Source organism: Macrotis lagotis, chromosome 4 (genome assembly GCF_037893015.1).
Source record: "Macrotis lagotis isolate mMagLag1 chromosome 4, bilby.v1.9.chrom.fasta, whole genome shotgun sequence".
NCBI lineage: Eukaryota > Metazoa > Chordata > Mammalia > Peramelemorphia > Peramelidae > Macrotis > Macrotis lagotis.
Genome location: NC_133661.1, coordinates 155,472,672 through 155,488,495, shown reverse-complemented (window position 1 = coordinate 155,488,495; position 15,824 = coordinate 155,472,672). Strand labels below are relative to the sequence as shown.

At 39.8% G+C, this 15,824-nt stretch overlaps 1 long non-coding RNA gene across 2 annotated transcripts in view; it reads right to left on the bottom strand.

Annotated features, from left to right (window-relative positions):
- LOC141520066 (uncharacterized) overlaps positions 1-15,824 on the bottom strand; it is a 57,534-nt gene that overhangs the window by 9,686 nt on the left and 32,024 nt on the right. Inside the window, exon 1 of one of the 2 annotated variants that reach the window (XR_012477532.1) lies at positions 1-127. The exons of the other annotated variant lie outside the window; for it this stretch is intronic. This is a non-coding gene — a long non-coding RNA (uncharacterized LOC141520066). Of the gene's footprint in view, positions 128-15,824 lie in introns of those variants that run through there. 2 annotated transcript variants of the gene reach the window in all.

The window sequence follows — 15,824 nt, the reverse complement described above, 5'->3', positions numbered from 1 at the left end:
CTTGATACTGTCCATGGGATTTTCTTGACAAAGATTCTGGCCTCGTTTGTCATTTCTTCTCCAGCTCATTTTATAGATGAGTGAATTGAGGCAGAGTTAACATGATATACCCAAAGTCACATAGCTAGTGATTATTTAAGGTCAGATTTGAATTCAGGTTTTCCTGATTCCAAGTTCAAGGCTTTACCCACTGAGCCTTATGTCTCATTAATGATGTAAAAATAATTCATTAATTATATATAATTAATGTAAAATTCTTATCCACCTTCACCCCCAAACTGGACTAGCCCTAAGGGAATAATATCTAGTCCTGGGGTACTTTCTGTTCAGTGACTTTCAATGGTTTCCAGGGATCATTGCCAGGGATCCAAGGAATCCATAGGCCTGCTGAGCATTGTGATTTCAGAGACTCATAGAATTACAGTTATTCTACAGTTATCACTACTTTGCCTATCTCAGTTTCTATCCTGGATTGGCATAAGGAAGCAAATGGGAATTTGGGTGGAGTTTTGCAAAAGTTGTAGATGTCACACAAAGGCCAGCAGATGACACAGAAAAAGTTTAGAAATTCAGAAATTATATGTATAGTATTGTGTAATATCAGCATAGTTTATCTTTTCATACATAATAATGCAGAATTCTTCTCTAGTACAAAGGGAGGGTCAAAAAATTTAGACAGATTTTCCAGATCATAGTAGGGGAGAAGGGGGAAAGGTACCACTCCCTAACCCCTGCTACGTGAAAGGGATGACTCTATAGATGTTCAGAAGATCATGAGTTTTGCTCTGAGCGTTAATATGGGAATATGTTTTAGATGGCAAAGAGCATAAAATAAGTAGATCTTAAGATAATAGGATTATCTATTGAGAAATGGAAGGAATCTCGGAGATCATCAAATCCAACTCTCTCATTTTACAAATGAAGGAACTGATCAGAGAAATCTAAGCGGCAGATGTGAAATTTGACCTAAGACCCTTAGAATCCAAATCTAGAGTTCCACTTTGCCCCAGGTGCCTCTCCTGGGTAGATGGTTCCCAGAGTTGTGACTTGAGATGCACTGAGATTAAGTGATTTGCCCAAGTTCACCCCTAGTGAGTATCTGAGGTGGAAGCTGAATGTAAATCTTCCCTACTATGCCCCCAACACTCTGTCTATGTCTGTACTCCTTCTACAATCTTTATTTAACTCCACAAAATACTCATTTTAGTTTAGGATCATAAATAAGCCAGAATACCATCTGTTGATTGAATAAATCTGTCTGGCACAAATATGTAGGACAAGTTTTTAAATGCATATGCTGCTGTGATGAATAAAATTCAAATGCATTTTAAAGCATGGCTTAATTCACAGTAACTTTATTTTCATATGTTTAACTTTTGGTTATCATGTTTTCTTGGTTAATAGGTACTACAACTGCTATTAACAGCTAGTATTTATATAATGCTTTGGAGTTTGCTCAGTCCTTTACAAATATTATCTCATTTGTTCCTCACAATAGCTCTGGGAAGAAGTTTCTATTATTATTATTATTTTACAGACAAGAGAAAAAGGAGGCAGACACAAGTTGTGATGTAAGCAAAGTCACACTTAAGTGCCTGAGGTTAGATCTGAACTCAAGTCTTCCTATCTCTAGGTCCCAGGCTTTATCCACTGAACCACCCAGCAGCCTCTCTTATTAAGTTGGGGGATCCTTGAAATATTTCCACATTAAAAAGGGGTTATTGTTCTCAGAAGGGTTGGGAACTACACTACACTATACATTTTAAGAGCCTGTGTTGAAGGAGAAAGGGATACATTGTTTTCAAACAACCAACCCCAAATCCTTCAAATTAATCTTTCTAGTCTTAGTGATGCTAGTAGAAGTGCGGTGGGGTGGTGAGTTGTTTCAATCATGTCAAACTCTCTGTGACCCTTTGTGGGACTTCCTTGGCAGAAATACTAGAATGGTTTTCAATTCTCCAGTTCATTTTACAGATGAGGAAACTTAGGTAAGCAGAATTAAGTGACTTGCCCAGGGTCACACTGCTAGATTTCTATAGGCTTGTGATTTCATTGATCTTCCTTTTCTTCTTCCCTCTCGGAGCCATAGTGCATAAATCAGCTGCCAGTTTGCCATAAAGCCTGGAACAATCACCTTGATCCAATGACCCCTAGAGGGGCCTCAAGTCTTCACCACAGTCCCAAAGAATCAGCAGCAGCAGTAATATTTATATAGCAATAGAAGGTTTTCAAAGTGCTTTGCATATATTAATTCATGCCATCTGAAACATTACATTCCTGAGTCATTTGTGTTTCTCTTAGTACTTGAGTTGGTGATTTGGAGAATGATCAGAAAGTTGGAGTCTATTAAAGATCTTATCTTAGTTCTTATATCCTGTAGAATTTGGAGGGAGCAAAGGTTGGGGGGGGGGAAGAGGGCAGAGAGGAACAAAGAAAGACAGTAATTTAATCTTCTTCAAGAGATGTAGATTGTACAGATTATCTCATAGCAAAAAGAAGTCCTGTGGCTTTGAGAAGGCAATTGTAGTGTTCTGGAAGATGGCACTGCCTTTGAAGCCAAAGGTAGAGTTAGAATTAAGATAGGAAGAACAGAATCTGCCCTAGGAAAACAAGATGGGATGGGTATGCTTTCACCTCTAGGAGTAGGGAATACCTTCTCATCTTTTTGAAGTATGCAGCATAATTGCCCAGGATTCAATCACTTCTCTTTAGGCCATTCTTCCTTACCATCCTCCCTTGATAATGAGGCTTAGACTTTGTAAGGATCAGAATGGCCTCTCCCCCCAGTGCAACTGCACCATTATCTGTAACTATATTTGCCCTAGATACAGTGAGGGCTACTTACAGCTCTAATGGAAGATGTAGGGTTTGAGATCCAGTTCTGTCATTCAGTAGACATATTATTGTATGCCCTGCATTCTCGAAGTGGACCATGACATCAGGGAGGTGATGTCATGACTTGCAAGTCAATTGGATTTAAGTAGTCAAGGTGCTGCCAGTCTCATTTATTGGTGTCATCTGGGTCCAGTGGCAAGACCAAAGTCAAGACAACTGGAGATGGCCCCAATGCAGTGGGAGACCCTGACCTTTTTAAATAGACCTGAACTCAGTTTGACTGAGGCAATGCTCATTCAGTGATTAAGGTTAGGTTTGAAATGAAGCAAAAAAATAGCCTCTTCTGAAGCAAATCTTCTGTTTCCTTGAGTCTTACAATTTTCATCTACAAAACTTAGAAAATAATAGGATTTTAGAGTTATAAAGAACCCCTAGGTCATGTAATTCAATCTCCAAGGGGAAAAAAAGAGTCTTCACATCCACACACCCAAAAAGTAAGTATCCAACCTTTACTTAAAGACATTGGTGAATGGAAATACCTACAATGTGCTAAGATATTTCATTCAACTTTTGAGTAACTTTAATTGTTTGGAAGGGGCAACTAGAAGGGCTTGTAGTCAAGCCTCATCTTTCTAAGTTAAAATTTGACCTCAGACACTTACTAGCTATATGACCTTGGGATAATCATTTTACTCTGTTTGCCTCAGTTTCCTCATCTATCAAATGAGCTGGACAAGGAAATGGCAAACCACTCTAGTATCTTTGCCAAGAAAAACCAATGTCACAAAGATTTGGATACAACTGAAACAACCAAACAATGACAGCAAATTGGTGGAAAGTGTTTCCTAATATCAAGCATAAATTTATTTTTTTTACAACCTCTACCCATTGTTCAGCCTGGTTCTGTCCTGTAGGGCCAAAGAGAACAAGTCTAATCTTTCTTCTATATTATCCCCTTTCAAGAACTTGATCTTCATATCCTTTCGTAAGTCCTTTTTTTCCTCTGGACGAAACAATCTCAGTTCTTTCAACTTTCACTCTCCTGATTGCCCATCTCTCTGTATGTTCTCCAGCTTCAGTATCTTTCCTGAGATATAGTGCCCCAAACTGAACACTATACTTGGATCTGGTTTGATCAGGGAAGAATATACTGGAATGATGACCTCCTGTTTCCTGGATGCTTCATCTCTTGATGAAACCCCAGACCACATTAACCATTTTTAGCTGTTGTATCACTGTTGAGGTCAATAGAGCTTGCAATCCCCGAGACCCCTTAGAGTTTAGCCATAAAATCCTGTCTGATACTTCTAAAGTTAATTTCTTGAAGCTAATTCTAGGATTTTACATTTAGCCCAATTACATTTCATCTTCTTAGATTCAGTCCAAGAGATTAACCTGTCAAGATCTTTTTGTTATCTAGTGTATTATATAGCTCTCCTAACCTAGTGCTAGGATGAGCACGTCATCTAAGCTTTGAAATAAGTCATTGATAAACTATGAAGTAGCACAGATTCTTGAGATCCTCCATTGAAGATCTTCTTTCAAATCAATATGGAGCCATTGATGATCCACTCTTAGAATCCTATCATGCAATCATTTCTGAATCTAATTGCATCATTATTTAACTCAGTAGTCAGATTCCCACTTTCAGGGAATTTGGGAAAGCTATTCCCATGATAACACTATGATCCTAATTCATAATATGATAAATATGGAATTTTAAATTTGATATAATATAATTGGGTATAATCCTCATAAACAAAAGCTCTTTGTGAGGGAAAGTCTTCAATAATTTTTAAGAGTTAAAACTGTCCTAAGACCAAAAAATTTACAAAGTACTGATCCAGATCCCCAATTTCTCATCTTTGTCACAAAAATAGCATGAGATACTCTATCAAATGCTTTGCTAAAATCTAGTTAAGCTATATTTCAAATGTTCTCTTGATATCAAAGTTCAATAATCCTGTCTTAAAAAGGAAATGAGGTTACTCTAGTGTTACCTGTTCTTAATGAAGTCTTGCTGCATCTTTGTCATCACTATGTCCTTATCTTAAAGTTCACTGGCCAATCCTTTAATAATGCTTGCCCTACCTCAAAGAGGTGTAATCAGGAGCATATGATATAATATTTATAAAGTACAGGATAAATGAAATTATTATTTCTTATCATCTTTGCCTTTTCTTCAATTCCTTTTTAGGCAAGTTCACTCAATAATTATATACTGACTATCTATTATGAGAAAGACACTGAACCTTGCATGTATCTTGCCCACTTTGCTACATAACAGTTTTAATTTAGCCAATTCCTCTCTCTCTCTTCTTTCTTTAGTGCTGGTGCTAAGCAGATAAAGGCAAGAAAGAAGTAAGCAGAGGGAGAACATATTGTTTCTGATCTTGGTCTCTTGTCATATAATGAGGAAGGTACAGTCCCTACTCTTTGGGAGCATCCAACCCTAGGGAGGAAATCAAAGTTCCTATCCCAGGGAGTTTAATGGTCTTGAGGGCAAGAAAGAATTTAGAGAAATACTACCCTCTCTGATTTATTGAGGATGATGCTTTAACCCAGTTCCCTTTGCAAATCCTTAAAGAGGTCTAAAAAAGTGAGCTATTATTATCCACTGTGGATAAGCATAAAATGTACAGGTATTTGAAATAGTCACACACTGTACGTGAAGTCAGGAAGACCTGAATTCAAATCTAGCCTCAGATATTTATTACCTGGACAAGTAACTTGTTTGCCTCAGTTTCCTCAAGTGTAAAATGGGGAAATAACAACACTTAACCTCAGAGAGTTGTTGTAAGGATCAAGTGAGATAATATTTGTAAAGCAGCCCAGTGCCTGAACTAATATAAATGCTTATTCCTTTCCCCTTCCTTTCATGGTCATAATGAGTGAAGCTGTATAAGCAGGAACTGATAGACTATGTAGACTGAGGTGAGAGTGGGGTGCAGAGGTAAAAGGGAAAAGAGAGCTTTTAAAGAAACTTGCCCAGACAGCAGGATGATTGGTGCAGTCTTGAGGGCTGCAGGGGGAGCTAGAATTTCATTAATTGACCATAGTCAGCTAGAAAGCAGCTTTAAAACAGGGATTAACTGGTTAGTTTAAAAAGCAAAAATAAAACAAGTAATCATGTATGGATTTAGAAACCCAGTTTGCCTGGATTTCTAAAGCATTCAAAGCATAGTTAAGCTGTAGTTGTGTTACTGCCCTCTGACTATGGCTCCTAATCTAAATGCAGCAAAACCCTGGGAAACCTTGCGATTATTACAAGAGGTTTACAGAAGACTTGGAGGTACAAGAGAGAAGATAGGAAATAAATATTTATGAAGCACCTATTATGTGTCAGTGTGCTATATTTGGTACTCACAATGGCCTTTTTAAAAGGGACTATAATTATTCCCAATGTACAGCTGAGGAAACTGAGGCAAACAGAGGTTAGATAACTTGACTGGAGTCATAGATGATAAGTATTTGAGGCCATATTTGAACTCAGATCTTCCTGCCTCTAGGCCTAGCACTCTCTCCACTGCATCACCAAGCTGCCTGTGCTGTAGAAAAAGCATAGTCTCTAAAGTCAGAAGAATTGGATTTGATTACTTATTTGACCTTGAGCAACCCAGATCATTTCTCTGAGACTCAGTTTTCTCATCTATAAAACAAGGCAGTTCATCTCAATGTATTTTTTCTCCCAATAGAAACCATTGAAGTTATTGGCAGGTACAATGCTTACACTGATCTCAATGATTTTTAAGCTGGCTTGAATCTATAAATCCTTGAGAATGTCTATATGTTCCAAATACTGGCACTTTGATCTTTATTTAATTCCATCAAAATATGCATGTGATGCAGTATCATAAATGAACAAACATGCAGAATGGATGAATCATTTCTCACATATTTATATTACTACCTTTCAAGTGTATTCAGATGCTATTGTGATGAGTAACATGCAAATCCATTTTAAGGTATTATCAAATTCATAATTGCTTTAAAAAGAACTCCCATCTTTTGTTTTTCCATCATTCAGGTCTGATCACTTTCTTGCCCCCCATCCATATCTTTGCCCTCTTCAAATGTTCCTGGTACACTGTTGTTAATCACACTGATGGAACTAGGCAAGGTTATTCTAGAATCTATGAGATAGAGTTTGAAGGGGTCTTAGACTCGATCTAGTCCAGCTCCTTCAGTTTACAAATAAGAAAGCTGAGGTGCAGATTCAAAAAGTGATTCAGATAATGGTATTAAAGCTGAAGGATTTGAATACAGGTCATCTGACACTATTCTTAATCCATTGATGTTGTTTTGGGGGGAATTTAAGAGTCTTCACAGATAACACAAATTGAACAAGATGTTTAAAGAAAGAAACTTTGATGTGGCTTATTTGAAGTCATTAAAAGACTTATAGAATAGAGAAATGGCCCTGGAGTCAGGAGTACCTGAGTTCAAATCCGAGCCTCAGATACTTAATAATTACCTAGCTGTGTGGCCTTGAGCCACTTAACCCCATTCATTGCCTGGCCAAAAACCTAAAAAAAAAAAAAAAAAGACTTATGGCTTCTATTTTGGGATCCTAGGTCAGGTTAGATGGTACAGTATTACCTAGAGTGACTGGGTAATAGGAGTTGTCAAAGAAGGAGTCTGTTTGCCCAAATCAGAAAACAGGGAGAAAGTCAAAGGGGGAAACAAAGACTAAACCCAAATCAAACAGGGAAAATAGAATGATAACTACAACTGTTCTGAGTCAGGTGCCAAGATCAACAGGGTGATCCTATCATTTCAACGTTGTCTTTTTGTCATCTTAGGGTATCACAGACTATTAGAAATTGGAAGAGAGTTTTCCCAAACAGTAATTAAATACAACCACAGGGAATTAGGTCCCCTGTCCCCACCCACCTAATGCCTGTATGTACATTTCCTCCTGTGTCAGAAGGTTGGACCCTGGAACAAAGAAGATATGTCATGTAGCCATATTCTTAAGAGAGGGAACTCCTCCTGGAGTTAAGAGGAGAGAATTTTATATCTACTTATAACTTCAAATCTGGTTTCAGACACTTACAAACTGAGTGATTCCTGGGCAAGTCACTTAACCCCGTTTGCCTCAGTTTCCTTATCTGTAAAATGAGCTGCAGAAGGACATAGTAAACCATTCCGGTATCTTTTCTTGACTAAGTGGACACAACTGAAAAAGATTTAGACAGCAACATGAGTAGCAGAGTCAGGTTGGCCTGAGCTGGTCAGATTACAAAAGATAGGTTTTACCTAAACAGAGTTGTTTGTATTTTTTAAGGTTTTTGCAAGGCAAACGGGGTTAATGACTTGCCCAAGACCCCACAGCTAAGTAATTATTAAGCGTCTGAGGTCGGATTTGAATTCAGGTCCTCCTGACTCCAGGGCAGGTGCTCTATCCACTGTGCCACCTAGCCGCCCAGACCCTAAGCAGAGTTTTGAAGGAAATGAGGGATATTTTTTTTAAGAATTGAAAGTGTGGGGCAGCTAGGTGGTACAGTAGACAGAGCACCATCCCTGGAGTCAGGAGGACCTGGATTCAAATGCAACCTCAGACGCTTAATAATTACCTAGCTGTGTGGCCTTGGACAAGCCACTTAACCCCATTGCCTTGCAAAAATCTAAAAAAAAAAAAAAGAATTGAAAGTGAGGTGAGAATGAATTCCAGATATGATGGACAGAGTATGCAAAAATGTGTTAATGGGAGAAGGCTTGTCCAGGCTGTGGAGTAGCAAAAAGTATAATTTGGCTGCATTGTAGAGACTGGAAAGTGATTTATAATACATTTGTCATTTATAATACATTTATATGTATATTATATGTACATATACACATATAATTTAATATACATAAAGTTAGAATACAATAAAGTTACCAATAGTTGGGATCAGTGAAAGAGTAGCTTATGTTTGACATATTTGACAGAGAAGCATGGGAATTTATAGCGTAGGGTAGTGGGAAGGTTTGACCTGCACTTTAGGAATAGTCTTGGATTTGGAGTAGGTGGCCAGTGAAATTGCTTCCAACTTTGAAATTCCAAGCTTCTATTCCTGCATTCTACCTTACAACTCTCTATTCTTCATTCTGAGTTAAATGTCCCCAGATGCCTAATACTTGCCCCTTATCCCTTCTCCTATTGGCATCCAAGTCCCCAAGGGCTCCCTCAAGAGTCTTTCAAAAGAGATACTTGCACCATACTTCCACTGATCCCAGTTGATGCCTGATCAGCTTACTCAAGGTTTTCCCCTCTAAGTGATTCCTCTGTTCACCAACTTGACTTCTTAAAATGAGTCAAAGTTCATGTTTTGGAGCCTTCCAAGAGAACTAAACACAAATTAAACTAAGTCAAAGCAGATTTATTCACACTTTTCAAAGCATGTTCTCACATATTTTCATTGCTACTCAGAGCACCTCTAGAGAGAGAAGAGCTGATAGGATTATTCTTAATTAGAGTTGAGGTTAAGTCATTTGCCCAAGTTTTCCCAGCAGAAAAATGGCAAAGGTTGATCTTTTGAATTGTATGACAGGACTTTTCCCCAGCAACAGAAAACTGGGAATTTTATGTATTTAAAATATTGCTGGAATGGAAAATGTGAATCTCTTGCTGGATGTCTAATAATGAGAGCTAGGATAATGATTTTGTAATTGTGTATTTTGTATAAATAGGTATGCATTTATACATGCACACACATATAGACACATTTATACACATATAGATATGTAGCTTTATATGTATATATATATATATATATATATATATATATATATATTTAAAACCCTCACAATCTGACTTCATCTCACACTCTTTCAGTACAAGGGTCCATGGCAAAATTCAGGGGAGCCCTTGCATATCCTGTTTAGTAGTAGATGACCTACAGAAGAGATTTTTTGAGGTGTCTTTGTTTTTATTTTAAAGTAAGGAGTTGACTTCACAGCTGATGCCTCTTCTTCCCTGAGGCCCACAGAGCCACAAGTCCCAGCATGGCCCCTTAATGATGGGGCTGGGTGGGGCCCCTCTCCACTGCTCCTTCAGACTAAAGCTGGTGAAACAGGGATTGTAACAGAAACTCTAGAGCCTAGGGGAAAAGCCAGAGATGTAAGGGAAGGGGGTGCAAAGAGGGATGTAAAGGATTGGAGGAGGGATGTAGCAAGGTGGATGGATGTGAAGGGGGAGGGTGGGAGTGACTATGGCAGAGGACCACCAAGGTTACTGTGGAGAGAAGAAAAAGGGTAGCAATCCAGTTGAGAAGGGTTGAGATAGTCAGAGATAAAGGGGGAAGTCAGGAATGGGGTTTTGAGAGGTATGGTGGGAAGAAATGAAAGGACACTGTTGGGGGGTATTGGTGGAGGATTAAGAATATGGTGAGAAGAAATAGTCAGTGATGCACTGTCAAGAACTGGGGCAGAGATGTGGTTGGGGGCTGGGTCAGAGACATGAGTAAAGTAAAGGATATTAGCCATCATTGAAGATGGGGGGCAGGTGTGTGACTTGGAAAGAGAAAGTGGGGGTGGGGGAGGGAAAGGAAGGAATAGTTAGGTTTCTAACCCAGCTCCCTTCTGTCCCAAGGCTTCCATTGCACCAGCTTGGGGTGGGGAAGAAAGCTGGCGGGACAGAGCAGGCCAAGTCTGAACGTGATCCTTGTTCTCTTCCCCCACCCCTCCCCCCACCCACCCCCATCCTAATTATGGGCTTCAGGGAGAGGAGCAGGAGCCCATGCCAGGGTATTCAACACTTCAGCCCATAAATCCCAGAACATCACATGGTTTAGAAACCTCTCCTTCCTAGAACTGCAGATTAAATCCATGTTTGATACTTCCCCGAAGTATTTGTACATACAAAGTGCTTACCAGATTGGAATTGTGTGGCCTACCAGTTGGGTTGGAGTGGGGAGTGCAACAGGAGCTAATAGATTATCATCCAAACTTTGCCACTATCTCTCTGATTTTGGTCAAATTACATTGCCTCTTCCTGGACCTCAGTCTACTTCATTTGCAAGATGAGGTGGTTGGGCTACTGTTGCTCTAAGGTTCATTTTCAACTCTAACATTTAGAATAGCCTTGGTTGTTTTTTTTTTAAAGGACTCCTTGAATCCATTATTCCTCTTGATCTTCACAATGACCCAGAGAGCTAAGTGGGAAATGAGGTTGGAATTCCCTTTTTTAGGACAAGGAAAGATCAAAAAGATTAAGTGACTTGAGAAAAAGTCACACTAGAATCTTGATCTTCTGATTTCAGAGAATAGAATTCTTCCACCTTCTATTACATTGACTCAGGAAAAGGCATAGTTTAAAGAGGCAATTAGTCAACCAGTCTCTTGCCATTGATTGCTTGTGGGTGGCCTAACCTGGGCACCCTCCCAAACATTCTAGGCCAGGAGTAGTTGTAGAATAGAGCTTCCAACTCTGAACAAAAGAACCTAACCAAGAAACCCAAAAGTAAGGCACAGTGGCTTTGGTGGGGAATTGGAGGTCAGGGTTCTAAGAAAGGAGCCACTGAAGCTGCCATTCCCTTGTTCTCTAGGCTTCCTGCTGAGGCAAAGGCTCCTCCTACTTCCCCTTCACACCTCATCATCATTTCTGTCCCCCTAGGCTAGGTCATTTCTTGCTAAGAATTCCATCAGGCATTTAGATGTAATCCCGTGTCAGGAGCATCCTGCTAATACATATAGGATATTTGTCCTTCACTTAATGAACCTATCAAGAACCTCTTATTTCTCTGATCCCCTTCATCCATTAAGGTAAAATTTCAGTCTCCCAAGAGTGACAACCTGGTCCTTTCACAAGCATTCAAGCTCACAAGGCTTCTAAATAGTTATTTATAAAATAAAGGACTGAGAAAGGACCCAATTTTGAGCTCCTCTCCTAGTAAATCACTCCTCCAGAGATTAATTCGGTTATACCTGCCCAAGGGAACAACTTCAATATATAGACCATGATGTCTAAATAGGGATCTATTTATAATTGAGGTCTATTTAATATATAGAGACTCTTATCAAGATATGAGATATTTTAATGCTTAAAATTGCCTTACAATGCAAGTATATCTGTTTAAGCCTTGATGTTCACCTAAGTTGTAATGCTCAGTCCTTACCCAGCCATTCCCTCTGAGTTGTTTATGCTGAGCCATTCTACTTGGCATATAAAAAGATCACAATGTGGTTTATCCCTGGGTTGTTCCAGCCAAGACTTTCAGTCCCCAACAGTCCCTGTGCGTTTCCCAGTTGGCAAATGATACAGCAATACTATGCTACTGTGTATCTCAGAGGTCAGAGACTCTTTGACCCAGGAGTGACTGTGTAGCTAGAAAATACACTTTGTTCTCATATAAATATCCTTCGCCTAATAAAACAGATGATTTGAACTGTTAGCAAATGTGTGTTCCTGGTTGGCATGTTCCCTGGCTCAACTTTCAGAATCTCTGAAAGAATTTATCATTTTCACTGATGGGGCTGCATAGGATCAGTACATGCAGGCTGACCTTGTATCTCCAGTCTCTTTCACTAAAAATCTGGCCTGGAGAGCACCCCGATAAGGGAAGGAAATCTGTAGTTACTCCTCCCTATCAGAGACAGCTAAGGTAGTGCAATAGATAGAGCATAAGCCTTGGACTCAGGAAGACTGAGCTTCCTGAGTTCAAATCCAGTCTCAGATGGGTGACCCTGGGCAAATCACTTAATCCTGGCTGCCTCAGTTTCCATATCTATAAAATGAGTCAGAGAAGAAAATGTCGAACCACTCCAGTATCTGTGCCAAGAAGACCCCAACTGGGGTTACTGGACTTGGCTGAAATGACTAGACAATAATCTCCCTGTCAATGATCCCCTGGAGACTGCAGAATCTTTCAGAGGCAGCTATTCTCTAATTTGTGACCGCCATCATTGTTTCATTGCTCTGCTGTATTTCTGTTTCTCCTCTGTTTTGGTCAAGTGGGCTCTCTTGCTACAGGTATAATGCAACTCCCATGTTTCCCAAACTCCAGCTCTTCTCCAGTGGATGGTACTGCTTATTTCATAGAATCCCACTCTCAACAGACCTAGAGGGGCTTATTGTGTTGCTTCCAGATCAGGTTCCTTCCAGTCTCTTGAAACCTTTTTGTTTAATCCAAGTTTAAACCCTCCATACATACAAAGGGTCTATGAGCATTTCCTTAAGACTACTGAAATGAGTTTCTGTTTTCTACTCTATGCTGTTTTTCTCTGGATCACCTCATGCTGAGATTGTTGCATTTGTTTATACCCTCTCACAAGGCTGGGCAATGCACCTCCCACTTAAACCAGCACTTTCTGCCCAGTCTTAGGGCTGGAAGGGAGTCCTCTTCCTCCTCCCTTTTCATTTATCTTTCCATTGTGAGGATTTCTGTGAGGTGGCTGGACCCAGTAAGCAAATAACCAAGGTTCCTTCTTCTTTAAAACTTTTTAATGGGAAGAAGAAAAGGACAAAGCTAGTTGCTTCCCAAGATTATTTCTCATGCCTATTCTGAGATATGGGCAGCCTACACCACAAGCAAAGATTTGCAACATTAAACAATTTAATGTTATGAGTTACAATTTGACACAAAGAAAAAAATCAATATATTTCCTTTGTCCATAATAATAATTTTTATCCTAGTCTAATTGGAGATACCTGGTTTCTTCAGAGGGTTCTCAGTTTGGGGGGGCATTTTGTGAATTTCTTTTCATATACCTTGGGGGTGAGTGGGGGGGAGGCATCTAATAATTCATTTAGTTCTTTCGAAGAACAACTAAGTATAGAGGGAATGAATTCCTGAAAAGAGAACTCCTTCAGATGGATTTTCTGAGGAAAGTCCTCTGGAGGGTTGTGGCAAAGGGAATTGATCTAATAAGGCATTTCTCTCCTTTCATCCCTCAGCTAGGAAAGAAGATTCTGGTCTCCATTCTGTGTCCTGGATAAGTTCCTGGACCAGGAAAACTGCCCTCCTATTCTTCACCAGTCACAGCAATATAAGGGAGCAGAAAGGGAGCTTGCCTCATGAACTTGCTTGTGTATCACAAGCCCACTTAGTAGTAGCATTGTTCATTGGCATCCAATCAATCAACAAGTATACAAAGACAAAAATAAAACTGTTACTGTCCTCAAAGAGTTTACCTTCTATGTGGGTAGATGCCAGGTACCAACATTAAAAACCCACAAAAGAATACAAATCTTACAACAAATAACTGGAGGAATTAGGAAAGTCCCCATGTAGAATTTTGCTTGATCTGAGTTTTAAGGAAAAACCAGAAAATTCTAAGAGATGGAAATGATGAGGGAAGTGAATTCAAGGTGTGAGAGACAAGCTGTGTAAAAGTACAAAAATGAAAGAATGAGTATCCTATATGTGGTCTGGCAACCATGTGGCCCTGTTTATAATGTTGGAAAAAAATAGGTAGGAATCAGATTGTGAGGGTTTAAAAGCCAGATGCAAGAAAGAAAGACTTCTCTTTGAGGTCAATGGTAACAAGTCACCAAAGTCTAATGAGCAGAGGAAGGAGATGGCCAGATCTATGTTTAAGTGATTTCACCAGCTTCTGTGTGGAGAATGAATTGGATAGAAGAGAAACTTGAAGCAGGAAGACAAATTAGGAATCTGTCGTAATCATTTGGTCAAAAGATGATGAAAGCCTGAACTAGGGTAGGGTAATACTAATTTGAGTAGAAAGAAGGGATAGACTTAGAGGATGTTTTGCAGATAGAATGGACAAGATTTTGCAACCAGTTGGATCAGTGGCATGAAGCAGAATAAAGAATTGAAGATGACTCCAAGTTTGTGAACTTATTTCTTTAGAACACTGGATGGATTCATTTGCAGAAGTAGAGAAGCTTAGACAAAGGAATGGATCTGAAAGAAATGATAAGTTCTATTTTGAATATAAGTGTGATAGCCCTATGGGACATCCAGTTTGAAGTGTCCCATAGGCAATTTCTGGTGTGCAACTGGAGCTCACGTGAGAGTTTAGTTTTAGATAGATAGAGCTGGGAATCATCTGTGTAGAGGTGATAATTAAACCTTTGGGAGTTGATAGGGTGTCTGAGAAATAATGCAGAAAAAGAAGACAAGAGAATATAGGACAGAACCTTGGATTATATCCAGAGACAAAGTGGGATATGATCCAGAAAAGAAGACTGAGGGGTGGTCAGACAGGTTGTTAATGATGAAATGAAAGAGGTGGGAGGTATGACAACACAATCAGAGAATGGAATTCCAAGGTTCCATCTTGGAAGTGGTATAATTCTATGAGATGGTGAGGTCTAAAGTGTGATCATGCCTATAATATATGTGTAGTAGAATGAGATGGAGAAGGGAGACAATGATGAACCCATCCCAGAGATTAAAGAGCAATATGGATACTGATATTTGGAAGTGGACCAATAGGACTTCTCACTTCTAGACATTCTGCTGCCTTTATTGATGGCTAATGGTGGGGCTTCTGGATGGGGAGGAAAACTGTAATTTTTTTTTTCAAAAAAACAACAGCTGAACATTACCAGTCCTGAAGAGGGTTATCTGACTTCATTGTGAATATGTTGGGGAGTATGATAAGACTCCTGCCAATTTGTTCCTTTAAGGTCTTGTAGTCCCCTGGCTGGGCTCCCTCTCTTACCCACCCACCCGCATCCTAACACAGACTCACACACATGTTTGCCCACTCTGTGAAAATTCTGAATAAACATTTGACCAGCCCTGGGCCTGCCCCTTCACCCTGGAACAACACAGCACCCATTGTTCCAAGAACAGACCCCTCTGTGCTAATGTCTTTTGTCCCTGACATTTCAGTATGGGTTTAGACAGGCTGGGGTTTACCCCATGGCCTCTAGGCTTGTTCTTGGTACAGTTGGAAAGAAGGCGCCAGAAGGTAGGGAGACAGACCCATGGGGGTGGCAGGACCCAACAGCTAGGGCTCATGGGTAGAGGAGCCCTCCCTCTTGGAATAGGGGTAGACGGGCTGTCGCCAGGCAGGGCCTGAGCTGCCGCCTGGATGTG